Source organism: Mastomys coucha, unplaced genomic scaffold (genome assembly GCF_008632895.1).
Source record: "Mastomys coucha isolate ucsf_1 unplaced genomic scaffold, UCSF_Mcou_1 pScaffold9, whole genome shotgun sequence".
NCBI lineage: Eukaryota > Metazoa > Chordata > Mammalia > Rodentia > Muridae > Mastomys > Mastomys coucha.
The window spans coordinates 10,413,541-10,431,826 of record NW_022196915.1 but is presented as its reverse complement, the minus strand read 5'-3'; the positions used below and the strand labels follow the sequence as shown (position 1 = coordinate 10,431,826).

The 18,286-nt window shown below is 42.4% G+C and overlaps 1 protein-coding gene across 33 annotated transcripts in view; it reads left to right on the top strand.

Annotated features, from left to right (window-relative positions):
* The window catches only part of Kcnma1 (potassium calcium-activated channel subfamily M alpha 1), a 744,152-nt gene that overhangs the window by 376,717 nt on the left and 349,149 nt on the right, over positions 1-18,286 (top strand). The gene's annotated exons all lie outside the window — the stretch shown is intronic.

Sequence of the window (18,286 nt, the reverse complement as noted above, 5' to 3'; positions counted from 1 at the left end):
TATATATATATATATATGCATGGAGGCATTTGTATGTTGCAGCACACATGTAGTAGTATGTCAGAGGACAATTTTTCCTCTTCTACTGCAGGTCCCAGGTATTGAACCCAGATCTTCAGTCTTGCTAGAAGACATCTTTATTCACTAAACCATTGTGTTAGCCCTATATTTCTCCTTATTAAGTTGTCTATCTCAGGAATTTTGTTACAGCAATGGAAAGTTAACACAGAGAACAAAAAGGCCAACTTAAACACCAGCAGCTCTGGGGAGAGCTATTTTGGAAGCTGTTGGGATAACTGATTCCACTGTACCATCTAATAGATAAAAACATGCATATAGATACACAGTCATACACATCTTCACATGCATGTTCATGTATACACAACAATGATATAAAAAGTAGAAGTCATAGTCAAGGGGAAAGCATGGTCCTGTCTTCACCCCAGGCTTTGACTGTTCATGTTCATGTTCTGTTTGTTCAGTGGCAGCAGATCTCAGATTAACTAGGAAAGACTTACTTCAACTCATGTTCCTAAAATGTGTCTATCACGTATTGTTTCCCTAGCCACATATATAAATGGTAAAGGGCAGAAACATGCCTTTGCATAGAACTTATAGGGTGTCAGAGAAATAATGGAGAAAATATTCACATCTCCTCTATCCCTGGGTGTTTAGGGAAAGGCTGTCTTGGTGACTTGTCCATCCAAGTGTGTTAACTGAGTTGCTTGGTGTAGTGGATGTAGCTGGGCTTTGGTCATGAAGGAACTCTAGAAATTTAAAAAGTAATCCAATTGTACAGTGAGGTCATCTGTTTCATCCTGAGAATCAGTAAATCTAATAACTCTCCAAAGGCAGAAAATACAGTGCTGGTAGCGTCAGGGGTGTTCCTGGATCAGAATCCTTCTGTAGGAATGGATGGGAGGAAGGGCAGGTTTCCCCTGTACTTAAGAGCCTGGAGCCAAAGAGACAGAAGCTGGGTAGCTCCCAGCAATGCTGGGTGATTTATATCCTTCAACGTCAGTCTCATTTTCAACCATTGCTCCCCTGGGATCCTGTGTGCCAATCCCTTAGGGGGAAAAAGACAATGGACTGATTTTTAATGTCAACAGTGCCAACAAATCTGGATAACTCCAGGTTGAACGTAAAAATGCACATGTTTCTTCTCATCTGAAAAATATGCAGTGTGGTACACACATTGTATAGCAGGGCCTTGCCATGCTTTCCCACTCTGAAGAAATTACGCACACCAATGAGAGAGAAAGGATGGGCTTCTGTTAGTTTTCACATCGCTCTCCTTAGCTACCTGCAGGTTGGACCTCACCATAAAGCCCATTCTTTGAAATGGGTTCCCATACCAAATCATGGTTAGTTAGATAATGAAATTTTAATATGATTATTCTATGGTGCAGTTGAGGGCGGTGAAAGAGACAGTACTGTCTGAGGAATCCCAAAGCTAAACTGATCTAACCATTTACAGTTTCATGCTATTCCTACATGGGTTTACTTCCTATCTTGTCCATGGTTATGATTGCTGCTCAAATTCCTTCCAAAACACCCTTCTTATTCACTATAAAACACAAAAGCACCTTTCTTTGGAGGAGTCAATGGTATCTATATTACCTGTGATCTACACATTCAACTCAGTATGACTTATAGCCACCCACTAAATCTCAGTGATCCTTTCTTTGTGGCGTGTTCTGTCCTAAGAGCCTATTGTAAATATCCCTTCTGTTGAGCCTCATGACAGCCTGGATGATAAAATGGTATGTCATTTGTATTCTAAAGATGAGGGAACTGAGGCCCAGAGAGGCTGGAGTGGTATAGTCTTTTAAGGTGGTAGCAAGAGTCAAAAGTAAGATTGAGCTCATGCTTTGAACTTTAGTCTTTACATATAGCATCGGCTGGAGTCATATTATTTCTTTTAAAGTTAGAATTTTGCATCTCTGAAAAATGACAGCAAAATGAAATCAACCAGAGGGCAGTTTTCTTGCACCAAACTTGGTGATTTATAATTGATCCAAGACTTGTGTAGTGATGTTTCATGACCATGTGCAACTCTGAGGTGGGGTAAGAACTACACATCTATGAAGAAGACTCTCTGAATTTGGTCCTAAGAAAGTACATCCTTCACATGATAATTTACATCTGACTGCTCCTTCCAAGTCACTGCCTGATGCCAACATTTGAAAACCATAGAGCCATGAAACCCACAGGCATCCTCTAGAACTTACTGACTCCATAAACCGGAACCTGGGTTCAGGCAGACATTCAATAATGAATAAGGTATATTACTTTTTCTATTTGTAACTAATTCTCTCCTCCACAATCTCCCTGCTTCTCCCCGTCTCCGTGGTCTTCAGATTGCCCAGTATTCTGTTTCCAGAGTGTTGACGTCAGTGGAAACAGCACACACATTGTAATTATCTAATATGCTATAAACAACATTCTATGGTCTGGCAGAGAAAATAATGCCCCAGGCAAAGGGGAAGTTGAATTATGAAAAAGCAATAAGCCTTTCCATAATTACACACTGAGAAAGAGAGGTCTGGCTTTTAAGTTAAACAGAAAGTGCCAAGGGGGCCTATTTTGAAGTAAGGAAGATGCACCTCCCCTAGTGACTTGCACCATTCTACCTCTGAGTAAAATGGAGAACACAGTCAGTCTCTCATTGTACATCCTGAAGTGCAGGGTGGTCGCCAGAGCTCATCACCTTTTCCATGGAATCCCCTGGGTGCAGCTATGCTTGATACTTCTATGCTGAACACGTCCCACCATGGGCTGGGCAAGCAAAAGATGAATGAGTCCCCATGGCCATGCTGTAGATTACTTAGAGCCAGTTGTCAGTTCTTGTCTCCCAGGGAAGGGTTTGCAATGAGACTGTTTTCGACAGGCTGTCCGTGATAAATGATTTTCCCAGTAAGAAATTGCTTTTCTGCTAAACCTCACCCAATCATGCTGACAAATGTCTGTGGCTACAGAGAACCCTGCTACTGCTGTCTCAGAAATGGGGGATAGGTGGGGGTAGGTAGTGGCTGGGATCTGAAGCCAGGATGGGCCCAATAGGAGGTCTTGTGGGTGAAGACAAAAAGAGGCAGGGAATTTGGGTTCCGGCATACGTGTTTGATCAGCTCCTATCAGCTATTGCTGAGAAACAACCAGCACAGTTCAGAATGTTCAAGATCTCAGAGAAGGAGGCGGCCTCAAGGGCTGTGTGCGCCTCTCACTTGAGGTTGGTGGCATTTCCATGTATAACTGTGTAGGAAAGCAGCAACTGATGTCAGCTATAAATAGAACAGAAATGCGTACACATAGCAAGGGCAAGAACCTCCAGGCAATGTTCTCAACCTGTCATTAGTCTGTGACCCTTTCTGAAACATCATAAAAATAGCATGCCCTCCTTTAATATTATTTGGCATTTCAAATGAGATTAAAATATCAAATCTAAAATCTTAAGCGACTGTTAGAATTTTGTCTTTTCCAGCTGAACAGAGTCTCTCTTTCTCTTCCACATACTAGGAGGGGAGGAGTCTATTGCAGTGGCAGTTAGATGTCACATGCGTGTCAGTTGGCAAAAGAGTCCCTGGGGCCCTGGCAGATTAATACTTGTAGACTTAGAATCTGGGATAAGGGTTGGTGCTGTTGTAGAGTTGTTATGCTGGGGCCTTGGTCCCGCAAGAGGGGAGCACAGCACAGAAGGGACTTGGGCAGTGCCACTTTCAAAGTTGCAGTCATGCAGCCCCGATTTCAATAGTCTCTAGTGGCTGCTAGTTCTTGGTCCCTAGCATTTCCTGAGACCTCGGGGAGGACAACTCCCTGAGGTGCTCATCCCATGGCACAGGCTGGTCTTTGAGCTGCGACTTGAAGTTTCAAAGAGGCAGGGTGACTTTGCTGCCGTACTAAAACTTTTGCTGGAGAGGAAGAGGCTCCTGGGTAGGAGAGGGAGGCCCACGAGTCTACCCTAGAGGACTACTAGGGACGTTAGAATTACCTTTTCCTGTGGTTTTCATAAAAGGGCCTCCTGGGAGGTTCCCGCTTCCTTCTCTAACATGGGAAGTCTTGAGCTGGTAGAAACAGGTGGGCCATGCTCCATTTCCCACTTTTTCTTTCTGGGAAAGGCCCCGTCTTTCCTTTGGCACAACATGCATTTCCCCTTGTCCGTCCTCACATTGCTGGCTTCCTCCTTGTGCAGTGTACCACTGGTTGACCTCCTCCTCTGTCTCTGGACATGAAAAGGAGCTTCTGGATGCTTCCACAGCCTGCCAACGCTCTGTGTAAATAGTTCAGTACCTATTTGCTGTGGGTTTGCTTTGGCTCCTTCCTCCATCCATTCATGGCACATTTATGGAGCCTGAGCATATATCAGATTATCCTGGGGCTGCAGGAGAAAATAGACAGATTTTCCTGCCACCAAGGGGGTCACTGTCTCACCTGGAGCTTGCCAAGTGGTTGCATTGGTACAATAGCTATAAAAATGTATTTACTGTCCCACTACATCCCACTATCCGTATCTTGTTTCCTTACTAATTCGTAAAGCCTCGTCATAAGCCTGTGAGGTGCTTCTGTAAGAATCAGAATGTTCTAGGTGAGAAAGTCTGGTAAGGAAAGATAAAACCAGAACCATACAAATGATAGGTGACATCCTCAGAATCACCATCCTGAGAACTCTGGCCTCAGAGACTCTGTGTCCTCTGTGTGGGACTCCTGTGGCAACTGAAGGGAGCTGGTTCTGAGTCATCACTGACTTACTGGTTTCCTTGTTGTTGGAGAGCAGCCCGGCTGCCCTGATACTCAGCCCCATCTCTCTACAGTAAGGTTTCTCCACGCTTGATGTCTTGTCCCTTAATAACTATATCTTAATAACTATATAACAACTATAAGATCTTAATAACTATATAAGCTTGCCTGTGCTCTCTATTTGGATCCAGGGACTTGGACACTGAACTGCAAAGAGGCAATGTTTAAACCTATGGGTCCATTTGCATTGTCCAAACGGTACTTTGAAAGTCAGTCATGTAAAGTAGAAAGACTTTAAGGGACCATGCAGAAGAAATGTGACTCTTCTATCCAACCAGGAGCTAGGAGCAGGGAGCCTGGGCTACTTCTTGCTGGTCACAAAAGGAACTAGAATAATTGACATCTGAATTTGCATCTGAAACTAACCACAGTTTCAGGACTCAGGTGTCTCTGGGTCCACAAAAGTACCGCGAACACATACTGCAAATATAAAAGGAGTAGGGTGGTTAAGTTTGACTGACCCCCTGAAAGGCAATCATGTCCTTAAGTAGCCATGAATTTAAGTACCAAGCACATAGCAGAAATGGTGGGCAAAAAGCTTACAGCCTTCTGGGGCCACTAAGCTTGTGCTGGCCATCTGCTTCAGGAATTCTAACAGAAATTCTGGAATGGTGGCAAAGTAGAGTAATTCATAGAAACTTCCCACAGCGACTTAATGGATTTCCAGGAAGTGAACCCATACCCCCAGGACTTGTGCTCCTCAGTCTACTTCGCATATAACCTCTGGTTGGTATCAGTATATTCCTTTTGCAGTGTGAAACTTAGGAAGCTGACCTTGGTTTGCTGATTGACACCTCAAGTGAGGAAGGGAGAGGAGCTTGGGCTAGTCCATGTGAGAGGGAGGGCAAAGGATCCATACCAGAGAATACAAACTTATAAGTAGCACTTGCCTTGGCAGAGACTCCTTGTGTCTTAGTCCTGAGACATCTGGCTCCTGAGTTTCCAGTCCTAATGTCTATGTAGCTAATAAAGGAAGAACCCGTAGAGGCTGCCACTGTTCTGAGAGTCTCACTTTTGGCTGAGTCTACACACGTCTCCACTTTCCTGCACTTTTACTTTTGTGAAAGCTGCTTCTGCTTTCCTGAGTGCAAGGATTCAAGGTGTGTGCTGACACCACCCACTCAATACTCAGCTAGCTACTGTAGTTGAGGAGTGAGACTTATGAAAAGGACTCTACAGTTGAAAGCCTAGATGTTCAAGAGTCATTTGGGTAGCATTCTTGTGAGCAAAGGACAGTGGTTAGTGTCATCTGAAAAGGCAGCACATTTTGGTCTACATGATGAGATTAAAAGAAAAACGTATACCCACTATAGTTTCCAAAATGGTAATTCTATGCAAACAAAGAAAGATCCTAGCGTTGTCTCAATATGGTTAAATCTTGAGATAGCATGCCTTACACTCTTGATCACAAGGCACAGTAAATTATAGAGAGGTTGGCATGCATCCTCAGTGCCCTACCCTACTCAGCTCCTAAGGCAGATGCTCATTTTTCCTGGGGGAAGGAGCAACTTTACTCCCGGCAGTAGAAATGTCAAGGATGCGGCACTCCAGTCTCAATTTTCTCTGGGCCTGATCTTTCTGAATCTGAGTCCTGGTCAGCAAAGTAAGACCCAATTTGTCAGGATTGTCCTGGAATCATTGAAGCTGGGCTGGTAGGCCCAGTCACTAGAGGATCTAGAGCTTTCCCATTGACATTAAGCAGCCAACTGGCCCAGGTGAACACAAGCTGGCTGCTGACACAGGATCAATTGGGTCTTGCAGCAGGTCCCTGGCACCTGGTTATGAAGGCTGCCCTGGGTCACCTTAGTGCTCTGCAGGGCAGTTTCACAGTTTACTTGATTGAAATGGCCAGGCCTCTTTTGTCACATGTTGCAAGGTGAGGCAGAGTAAGGGAAGAAGTAGGGGCTAGACTCTTATTTTGATTAAGCTTGCCATTGCACTATAAAATCTATAAATGGGATTTAATACACTGGGGTGCTCAAAGATGACTATTTTCTTATTCTTATGGATTCCTCAGAGGACTTAGCAGTTGTCATTGTAGCACAGGGACCTGAATCTTTCACAAAGCCTCTGGTGCATTTTCCAGACACAGCAGCTTCTTTTCTGCAACTGAACCTAGAGCTGCCTCCTTCTGTCTCCCAAAGAGAAGTTTCCACTCCCTTAAACATTGTGATTTGCTTTCTTGTGTTTTCTGTAATTGCCCCACAATCCTATGGTCCATGGAGGCCATTTTCATCGTTTTCATCATCTCATTATAGTTAGAACTATAGCTCAGAGACTTTATGACATTTGTCTCATCACACAGCTTGGAAGTGTCAGAACAGAAATTTGAACTCTGATATTTTGTGGCTACAGAACCCAGGTTTTCCCATGCTGTACTATGAATATTCTTGAATACATAGTTAAGGTGGCATGGGCTAGTCTTTTGAGGCTTAATGTTCTTTTCTTTTTTTTTTCTTTCCTTTCCTTTCCTTTCTTTTCTTTCCCGCCTTTCTTTTTATTTGCTTGTTCTAGTTTTTGAGGCAAGATTTTCTCTGTGGTCCCCTGGCTGTCCTGGCATTCACTCTGTAGACCAGGCTCGCCTTGAACTCAGAGATTCGCTGCTTCTGCTTTCCTCAGTGCAAGGATGAAAGGTGTGTGCTGATGCCACTCACCCAATGGTCTTTTTTTTTAAGATGTCTGTATTGGGAGATGCTGAACTCTGATAATTGAATGAAAATCTTAAATTCTGAATGTGGTGTAGAAGGGAAGCACCCCTACCCCATAGTTTTGCATGCCTTCCATGGAGTCCACAGGTCCCCCAAGCTCATCTATGGCTTAATTATATTTAATAAGTGTCTCTGTATCACAAGTTTGGGAAAGATTCCTCTCTCTCTCTTTCTCTCTCTCTCTCTCTCTCTCTCTCTCTCTCTCACTCACTCATTTGTTTGTTTGTTTATCGAGTGTTTGGGAGACTCTTTTAAGAAATTCCTTCAGGATCTTAAGGAGTAAGAATTAAGCAGTGGGGAAGGAAGAGGAGGGCAAGGATGGAAGAGGAAGCACAGAAGGCAAAGGCAGGCTGTCAAGCACATAGCAAGGAGTAAACACTGTTCACATGGTGAGCAGGTGAACTTAAACTGTGCTTTAAGCCTCCTGGCTTAAGGACCTTCCTCAGGGATTTTCTTTTCAGGACACTTGCTGAAAACTTACATATCGTTTCCTTATGAACCCAGTGACTCGTCCTAATTTTATAAGCCCCCTACCTATCCAATGCTCTCTTTAAGCTCAGTGCATGTCGGGGGCAGGGTGTTGACAAGTTCATTGAGCTTTATGGTACCACCAACTTGCCAGTGGCCTTTCAGTGACCCTCCCACCCCCAATTCTCTGGGTTGTATGGAAAGGCTCCTGAGTATGGGAGCCATTTATGCCGAGAGGGAGACTCATTGGCAGACAGTGTGTGGATGATTTTAGGTTTGGAAACTTTCTATCCCACCATAAAAGGGGAAGATATCTCCACCTCATTCATCGTTTGAATACTTTTTTCTCAGTGCTATGACAAATGCCCAGAAGGAGCAACTTAAAGGAAGAAGGATTTATTTGGCTCACAGCTTCAGGAGATACAGCCCTTTGTGACAGAGAAGGCTTGGCAGTAGGAATGTAAGGTAACAAAGCATATCGAGTCCATAGTCAGGGAGCAGAGGAACAGGGAATAAAGCAGGCTCCGTCCTGCATGCCTCCTGCTTTCTTTTATTTTGTTCAGTCCTGTGACCTCTCCATTCATGGGATGGGGCTGCCTGCATCCAAAAATGACTCTTGCTTACTAAGTTGGACATCTTTGGGAATGCGAAATGGAAATGTAGGGATGTATAACTTCTAGGTCATTCCAAATCCAGTCAAACTGACAGTGCAGTTTAACCATTTTCCTCCTTCATTTTGTGTGAAGAGAACATACCCTGAGACAGACCCTTCTTACAGCAGCCTCTGGAGATACACATGATGATCTGCATCCCTTTCAGGTTTCCTGTTTAATGCCCTGATATCTTGGAAGCACGTTAAAACAAAACAAAACAAAACAAAACCACTTTCCCTGGCATAGTTCTAACAAAGGCAGCCCTTCCATCCCAGATCCTGTTAGCCAGTTCCTGAGATACTACAGTAGAGACCTGAACCCACAGAGAGCCAGGGGACAAATAGTTCTGACAGCCAGTGGACTCCTGGGTCTGGCCTCGATCAAGACAGATCTTGGAACAACTCAACCTGTATCAAAGCACAGCTTTGGTGACCCAAAGGATAGGTTATTTACCTCTAAGGTCTTCACCTCAAATCCCAAAGCCTCTGCCAGTCATGGCCACAGACTTCTAATTCTTGGCTTCACATTCTTTTCACTTCTAGAAAGCAGCCCCTTGGTTCCCTTTTGGTTAAGGAATATATTTAAAGTTTTAAGGAGATGCCTGTTATGCACAGGGTAGATAGGTAAAATTGGCAACTGTTTATAAAACACTTGTGTGGCCTACACACCAAGAGAACCAGATGGATATGGAGTGAGTCTGTATAGGTGGGTGTCAACCTAAAAGAGAAAAAGAACTAAGTTTAAAACAGAGATTGGGAACTGGCACTTCTCAGCATAAATGAGTTGGGTTGCATTTTTTTCCTCTCTATTTCAGTTCAAAAGTTAGCACAGCAAGGTTCCATAACCATCCTCTTGTTTGGTTTATAAGATGAGTTAGTTTGTAAATGAATCTGATTTGTATATTCTATCCATATAAATATCTGCAGCACACGCCTGCAGTACTGCTCTGTTGTGTTTAGGTATTTCCTTTCCCCATTTATTCTGAGTCATCCTGGAGCACTTCTACGTTTTTTAGAGAACAGAACTCATTTGGGGAATTCAAAGGTAGCCAAAAAAAATATTCTTACAAAAATTAGTTAATTAAATTAAAAGCAATCCAAAGAATTAGTCATGGTAGCATGCACCTGGAGTGCTAACTACAGTAAGGGCTGAGGCAGGAAGAGCTTGTGAACCCGAGAACTTTAAGCTGGCCTGGGAAGTCTAAAGAGACACCATCTCTTTGAATAAATGAATACGTAAAGAAAATAAATCTCTTATGATGAGTGTCTGCTTGCAGCTCAACCTGCCAACGCTTTCTTTCTTGGTGGTATATAAAATAATGCTTCCTTTTTTGGTTAGTGCTAACTTCAATTAGTAAGACTGAGTAATTTACATTTTTAAAAGCTGAGCAGATGGTTATATATTACTTGATTGTGAATCTCTGGGCATCACAAAAAAACACTTGGCCTGAAGCCATTTCATATGACATTGGTAACAAAGGGACAAAGGGACACGCCTTTTTTTTGTTTTTTTTTTTTTAACTAGGTCTTGGGATATTACACCGAACCTCCTAGAAGGAAACTGCTTGGTTTTCACAGCTGTGAAACTTAGTAAGGATGCCTCACAGGATTATGGATTGTTTGAAAGTTACCTGATTGGATGTTTGGTTCTGTACACAATCTTAATCTCTGACCCAATCTTCTTCCTGAGAAGTGGTTGGCCCTGAGAGTGGTTGGTTGGTTGGTTGGTTGGTTGGTTGGTTGGTTGGTTGGTTGATGTATTTGACAGTTTCATACACTTATGTCATGATACATTTTTTTACACACACACCATTCTCCTCTCTCATCCCCCTTCCTCTCCTGTTGGAACCCCTTCTTTTCAGCAAGTTTCCCTCCTACTTCCCTGCCTTCTTTTGGTGTGTGGTCTACTTTTCCTGTTATGGAGACAGTCCCTGATGGAAGAAACCCAGGAGTTTATCTGAGCTCACAGTGTTAGAACAGGGCAAGCATATTGGCTGATGTGGCCAGGTCGTCTGGTGTTGGAGTGTAAAGCAGCTGATCACACTGGGAGACAAACAGGAAGCAAGAAGGAAGTGGGATGAGGTAACCTTCAGTGGCTATACCTAGTGACCCATCTTAGCTTACCATGCTTCCCACTGAAAGTTTCCACAACCTCCCCAAACAAGCCTGTGAGGAACATTTTACACTGAACTGTTAACGGTATCTGTTAATAGTGTCTAAGGATGATAATGAGAGTTTTTACTAATTTTAAAAAGCAGAATGAAGCAGGAGGAACCTGGGGGGGGGGGGAACCTGAAGAGGAACGTAACTGAAAAGAGTGAGGTATCTAGCAGGAGACTGTTTTGTGGAGGAGGAAGTGGCCATCTGCCAAAGGCTGGGAAGACAGGCACTCAGAATTCCCTGTGGAGTTTGCCACATGGATATGGTCAGCATCCTGACAAGTGAAGAGTTAGTGGGTGACAAGGTGAGTGCTCCAGGCAGGCTGAGGCAAGGAGCCTGTGACAGCTTCTGGAAGGAAGCCACTGTGCACATTGGCCCCAGAGCTCTGTAGCAATTCAGATAGTACAGGCTAAACACCCATTGAGAGAGGCCTGGCCTCTTATCAGAAAGAAGGAAGGATAGAAGTTGGTGCATGCAAAAATACGAGTGCAGGGCTGCTAGTGGAGGGAAAAGAGTGAAGCTTGGTCCCATTGCTGGCATGAGCTGAGCATCAGCTGAGCTGGTGATATGGGACCAGGAAGAGGAGAGAAGCACCATGTTTTAGATGTGATTTGCCCCCTCTGAGTTCCTGTGTTGGGAGTTTGAACTTCTGTATGTGGATGCTGAGAAATGGTGAGACATTTCAGAGATTTGGCCAAGTCAGAGGCCACAAGATAGGACCCTTCCCAGTGCTCTGGCTTTCCGTCCTGACACCTCTGTGTAGCATGTTCTTCCACTATTGGGATGCCACTCTCCTTAATGGCCTTACCAGAATAGATGCCTGGAATCTCTCAAACAATAAGTTAAATAGTTGATCTTTATAAAGTTCCCAGCCTCCAGTATTTCATTATAGTAAAAATAAATAAACAAGTGCAAAGAAAGAAGAAAAACAGGAATGGTAACCTTGGAAATTTGAAAAGCAAACCAATTTGAGAAAAAAATAGCAGTCTGACCATTATTAGTACTGAGGAACATACTGAAAGCGAAACCAATCATTTGGCCCATAGCCTTACCTGGAGGTATGCAGCTTTGGGGTATTCATGCAGCATAGGGGGAAAGGTTGGTGGGCTGCAGAAATATACAAGGAAGACTATGAAGTAAGGCTCAGAGCTGAGGGCTGCCAGCTAGAGGTGGAGGAAACCTAGGACTTTTGGGGTTCTCTGAGCTATTTCAAGTGGGGAACATGAGCAGAAGAACCCAGCAGTGCTAAAGAATGAGCAGTTAGGAATGTCACAGTTGCTGCTGCTCACCCGAGCCAGGCTGGGTAGCAGGAAGGGAGAGCTAGCCTGCTGTGAAGTTAGGGCTCACTGCCAATTATAAGACTCAAAGCCAAGCTAGTACCTTTCTGGTGGTCTGTCTCTGCTCATCTATTAAGAAGATGATGAGTGTTCGTTTGCCAAAGGAAGGTCAAGCCCACTGCTTCGTCTCCAACCATTGAGCGTGTGATCATGAGATACTTTGCTACCTTCTTTTTTATATATTGTTTTGTTTTGTTGTTCTTGTTTTGTGCCTTGATGAATTTTTTTAAAAATGAAAACAGCCATGAACTGACAATCTTGGGAAGCCACAGTCTGCTCTGTGCTTCAGGGACAGCATTTTGGGGTTTGGTAGTTTGGGTCTTGGAGCGTCTGGCCACAAGTGTTTCTCTAGAGTTGATGTATCAGAGTGTCACTCTCCAGGGTTAGATCAGCAGATAATGATGAATGGGAAGTCTAAGTTGAGATCTTGACAGCTGCTACCTAGGGCCTAGTCCTCTGCTGAGTTCTAAGAGTACAGGAGCATCTTTTCTTTGCAGGCTACCCTGTGAATTCCATCTCATTGTGCCACATCATAATTGTATCATTACACGTCACAACAATGGGACTGCAACAGTTATTACTGCACATTCTAATTATGTGATTACTCAGTCTTTCACCAATTATATAATTAGATTTAATTATACCAATTGCACAAACAAACTATAGTCAACTACACATTACTTAAAATAAAATCCAGAACTGTGCGTATGTCGGCATTTGCCCTGCAAGCAAGAATAGAAAGCAAGAGAAGAAGGGTTTTTTTGAAACAAATTTTTAAGTGGAAGGAATTAATATGATCTGGTAGATCTTTAAGGATAATTGCAGGAAATTAACTTATTAAAAAGTATTTTAAAAAACCCACACATTTTCATCCAAGAAAACATGGAGAGTGCCAACCGAGTGAAAGATGCCATGTCCCCTTGCCATGATTTATTCTACTACCCAAATGGCTTACTGAGAATGGTAAAAAGAAAAGAGCAGGAATGAGGAGAGGCAAAGAAGTTCCTATGTGGGAGGTAGAGGGGGATGGGGCATGGGGGATAGAATCTGGGGGATGGGGACAGAACAAGTTTGATGTTTAGTGATTAAAAATCATACAATGTAGTTTGAGGCAGAGCACATTATCATGCCAGCACAGCTTGGATTAGTAAACTGACACTTAGTCCTCTTTACCTAACTCTTTCTGGCATTTTTGACATCTTCTTTGCTTTACCCTCAATTCACTGCCCCCTGGATAAGAAGTTCAAGTATAGATACTGAGAATGAGTACCTAGAACTCCAAATCAATACAAGCAGTGCAGGAAGGATTAAGACTTGCAGGTTAAGACTTCAGGGCCAGTACCTTCTTGGGTTGTCTTTGAGTATCATTTGTGAGATGAAATTTGAATAGGTAGGCATCTTGGTATTTGGTCGAATAATCCATGTTATACTCATGATTGTTTGCCCTTTGTAGAATTTTGGGCTTTGAAGAATTCAAACTTGGTGCCATAATATATAAGTGACCTTTCTTGTCCCTACTCTGTGGAACAGGCATCCTAGAAGCACAATATTTTCTGGAGAATAGGTTTTTTTCTTTGGATTAATTCCAGGAGCCCAAATAAACCAAAGCACTGTCTAGGCTGGGAATGTAGCTTAGTTGATAGAGTGCTTGCCTCATGTGCAAGAGGGCCTGGGTTCAATCCAAGCACTATAAAAAAATAAGATGACACCTATAAAAAAATGAAATATGAATCAGCCTGCAAAAGGATGAAAAATCTGGTCATTTGGAGCAACATAAGTAGACATTGTGTTAAGTGAAATAAGCCATGCGCAAAGAGATCAATATTGACCGTCTGTGCTTTAAAAAAAAAAAAAGAAAGGTTGATTTAAATGCCCAATAATGATTTCTAGATGCTGGGAGGGGTAAGGGAAATAAAAGGAGGTTAGATATCAGAACAGCCAGAGAGGAGGAATAAGTTCTGGTGCCCCAGTGCACGGTGGAGTAGCCATAGCTTACAATAACCTATAGTGATGTACAGTAGTGAAGTTCAAAGGCTCCCCACACAAAGAAATGACCAAGAGGAGGAAATGCTAATTACACCGATTTGACCTGTGCACACCAGACACTGTACACTACAAATATGCAGTTAGTACATGTTAATGAGAATGAAAGGAAATAGAGGAGACTGACTATTGCCCCATCTGGCCTCTACCTGGTACAGAGTCCTTGCTGTCGGCTGCTTCTGCACCCTAATGGAGAAGAAAGAGTCTTTGTTGTTAGATGGCTGATAAGAGCACATCTGGAATAGTGGGCTTACTGCAATTGCACCCCACTAAAAAAGTACAATTGGTGGGTACTGCTTAAGCACATACTTCAGGGGAATTACCTGCTGAGCTCAGCCAAGTACCAGAGTGGCTCAGCTTCTGCCTTGGGATCCTCATAAAGGTTGACAGGATAAGGGTTGCTGCAAATGTACATATAATATCTGCCGTGTGCACTTAACACTGCTATAGAAATAAGTCTTGGTGCTGCTCTGGGTCACAATGTGGGTGCAGAATACTTAGGTAATTTCATGCGTGAATAAAAACTTTACCAGCTCTAGAGCTGCCATCACACATGTGAGGGGGAAATGTGCTATTAAGTCTCGGATAGAGGTGTGAGGGTCTACTTTATTCTCCTGCATAGCTCTTCATGTGTGCCTCTGACGTGGACCATGGAAATTAAGTGAATTTTCCCCTGGATATTTCCATCTGCTCTTCAGTTTCTGTAGTGCTCTGGGATGCTCTTACTTGGCTTTGCAGGCCCACAGAAGGCTTCCAGTTTTACACATAGATTCATTTGTTCAGTGGGAGGTTAACACACAGCTCTGGAAGGTGATGCCCAGCATGAGGAAGTACAGTGATAATGAAAGTCCCAGAAAGCAAACCCTGCAAAACTGGAACTTATAGGGGGAATTGGACTGGCATGGCACAGCTCACACATCATTTCTCATCTTCAAAAACTCTGCACCAGAACCAATAAGGAGAAACTGATTCTTATCAGTGGGGTTGCAACTTGCTGGCATTTCGCAGTCCACTTTGTTAGGAACTGGAAATGTGCAGAGCAGAAGATGGACTAATGCCTGGTGTAAAGCAACCTTAGCCATGTTCTAAAGGCCAGCAAAACTACACCAACTGTTTCTACAAAGGTGGTGAACTTACCTAGCAGATACTATCTGCTTTCCTAATTCTCAGTTCAGAGCTGGCCAACTCTGGTTAGCTTTTCTCAACAGTACTGTCAATGGAAAGATTGGAATCTGTGTGCTGGTGTACAGAGAGCTCTGAAGTCTGTCTTGGGCCTCTCCCACTTCAGCATTTCCAATAGCAACCCATCAACAACCAACGTGCTTCCCCGCTACAACAACCCACACCACCTATGGGGCCTCAGCATTATATGCCCTCTGAAACGTCCCCAGAATTCCAAACATCATATTATGTGGGTAGTAACTCAGACTAGAAATTGAGCCCCTGATCTGCATGAGGAGTTCCTAATCCTGGGATGATACATTTCGCTAGAGTTCTAGGATCTATGTCATCATCACAAGCACACTTTAAGTATGGATAAACACTGAACTGATAATATTCCTCAATTATTTGTACATAATATGGAGACCTTGGGACTAACATTAGCCAGACTAACAATGTGTTCTTTGCCTAAAACAGGTAAACAATTGATAAGGAGATAATTCTGTTTTACTTTGAGATGAGATTGGAAGTAGTGGTTAAGTTATAACTCAAAATTAGATGTCATATACCTTTCAAAGTGTGTAATAGATATGATTATCAAATGACTTGTGTTGGTACAAGGAAGATGAAACTTCTTTCATGTGCATACAAAAGTCATTTATAGATAGGAATTGGGACTAGAGGTGCTTTATGCTGGTACCAAAACCAGACAGTGAAAGTATTTGCAAACTAATACTGACTTAGCTTAGTAAAATTGGACAAGGTCTTTACCATTCAGTCTTCTCCAGCATCCCTTCCATTCTGCCCTCTGTCTATTCATTTCTTTACTTATGGAACGTGTGTGTTGGTTAGAAATGATATCTAAGCTTTAATGAAAGCCTTCTGCTTTCATGGAGCTTGCTTTTCAGTAGACATGGTCAAAAGTTGGGGTTTGGAGAAAATGATAGAGGGTGACTGTGTTTGGAGCTTTGTTGGAAAGGGGGAGATTTGGTGTGGAAAGTAAGCTGAGTCCAGAGTTACAGAGTCTAGACCTTCCCCACAGCAGACAGAAGCTTTATGTTCAACAGGGATGACAGGCCACTAGTCATAAATAAGAGCTTTCTAGGCATCCTGTCTCAGAATTTACCATAGTCTAAATAATTTCAAAGAACTTCTCAGTGAATTTTAAACTGTCTTTACTAAGTTGAGAGAAAGAATCTCATGTTGTGTTGATAATTTAGAGAACTCTTTTTATTGAGTGAACAGTGAGTTTTAGGACACAATGAGATGACAATTTTTGTTTTCAGCTTCGCACAGCCATGAAGCAATCCTAGTTTGTCTTAGTGCTAACAGATCACACTTTAAGCTGAGGAATAGCATCTTAGTGAATAAGATCTTCTTAAGAGTTAACTAAAACTGTGTGGTCTCCTTCCTTATGGTAAAACTTTATTCTTTTACAACAGCTCTGAGCAGGGTTACCTTGAATGAACACCATGACGTCATGTTTCATCTGAGCAAAAGTGCATGAATTTGTACCATTGTATTGCTGCTCATGAGAAGTAAATATAATTAAGAACTTCCTGAATAGGACCTCATTTACTCAAGAGTTAAGGGCAACATTGTTAATTCTCTACTCACAATAATTATAGTTCTACTCACAATAAAGTAGTTCTTTCAGAAGGGTCTATTGACAGCACACTACTTCAGAAACTAGGGACAACCTCAAAATTCTGGTTGTTATTTTACAAAATGCTCCTGATTTGCACATATGGCATTTACAAAAGGTGATGATGGACTAAGGTGAAGGATCAGGGAATTTAAAAGGCTTTGTCACATAAACATGAGGATCTGAGTTCAAATCCTCAGAGCCTAAAAACATGGATGTGTAGCATGAGCATTTGTATTCCTGAAGTTCTTACTGAGAGATGGAAGAAAGGGAGAGGAAAAGTGTAGGGCAGCTAGCTTGATATATGCGGGGGATAAAACCCAGTGAGACCCTGTCTCAAGCAAGGTAGGAGTATTGACAACTGAGGTTGTCCTCTGACCTAGAACATGGGCTATAACTTGTATGAGTCACATTCATACACCTATATGCACATGAACATGCACACTCACCAAAAAAGAAAAAGTAATAACAAAAAGAAACTGTCTATCAAAATCAATCCTGACCTGTAAAGAAAGACAAATAAAATAAAAAAAATAAACCTCAGTATTTATTGATTTATGTTCATGGACTTCCTAGTAGAACCTCCTTTTATGGAGGTATTTTTTTCACCTATGTAAGATTACATAGAATCTGATATATCGAGTATATCATATTCAACTTACTTGAATAATTAAAGCATGTTAGTTGATATCCACTAGCTTAGTGTCTTCCCAAGGACACCCTGCAGATCAAAAATCCTTATATGAAATACTTTGCCATGTTTGGTTTTTAATGTGCTTTCCCATTGTTGCTTGGATCCTTGGTTCTTTGTGTTGGATGTCTGAAGGAGTGGACCAGTCAGATAGACCCAAGTTGACTTCCTAACTTCTGATGTACACACACACACACACACACACACATGTACATACATACACACACACACACACACACACACACACACATACACACGTACATACACACACACACACACGTACATACACACACACACATGTACATACACACACACATGTACATACACACACACATGTACATACACATGTACACACACACATGTACATACACACACATGTACACACACACATGTACATACACACACATACACACGTACATACACACACACATGTACACACACATGTACATACACACACATGTACATACACACACATGTACATACACACACATGTACACACACATGTACATACACACACGTACATACACACATGTACATACACACACATGTACATACACACACACACATGTACATACACCACACACACACACACACACACATTTATATATAGATTTCTATATATATTAT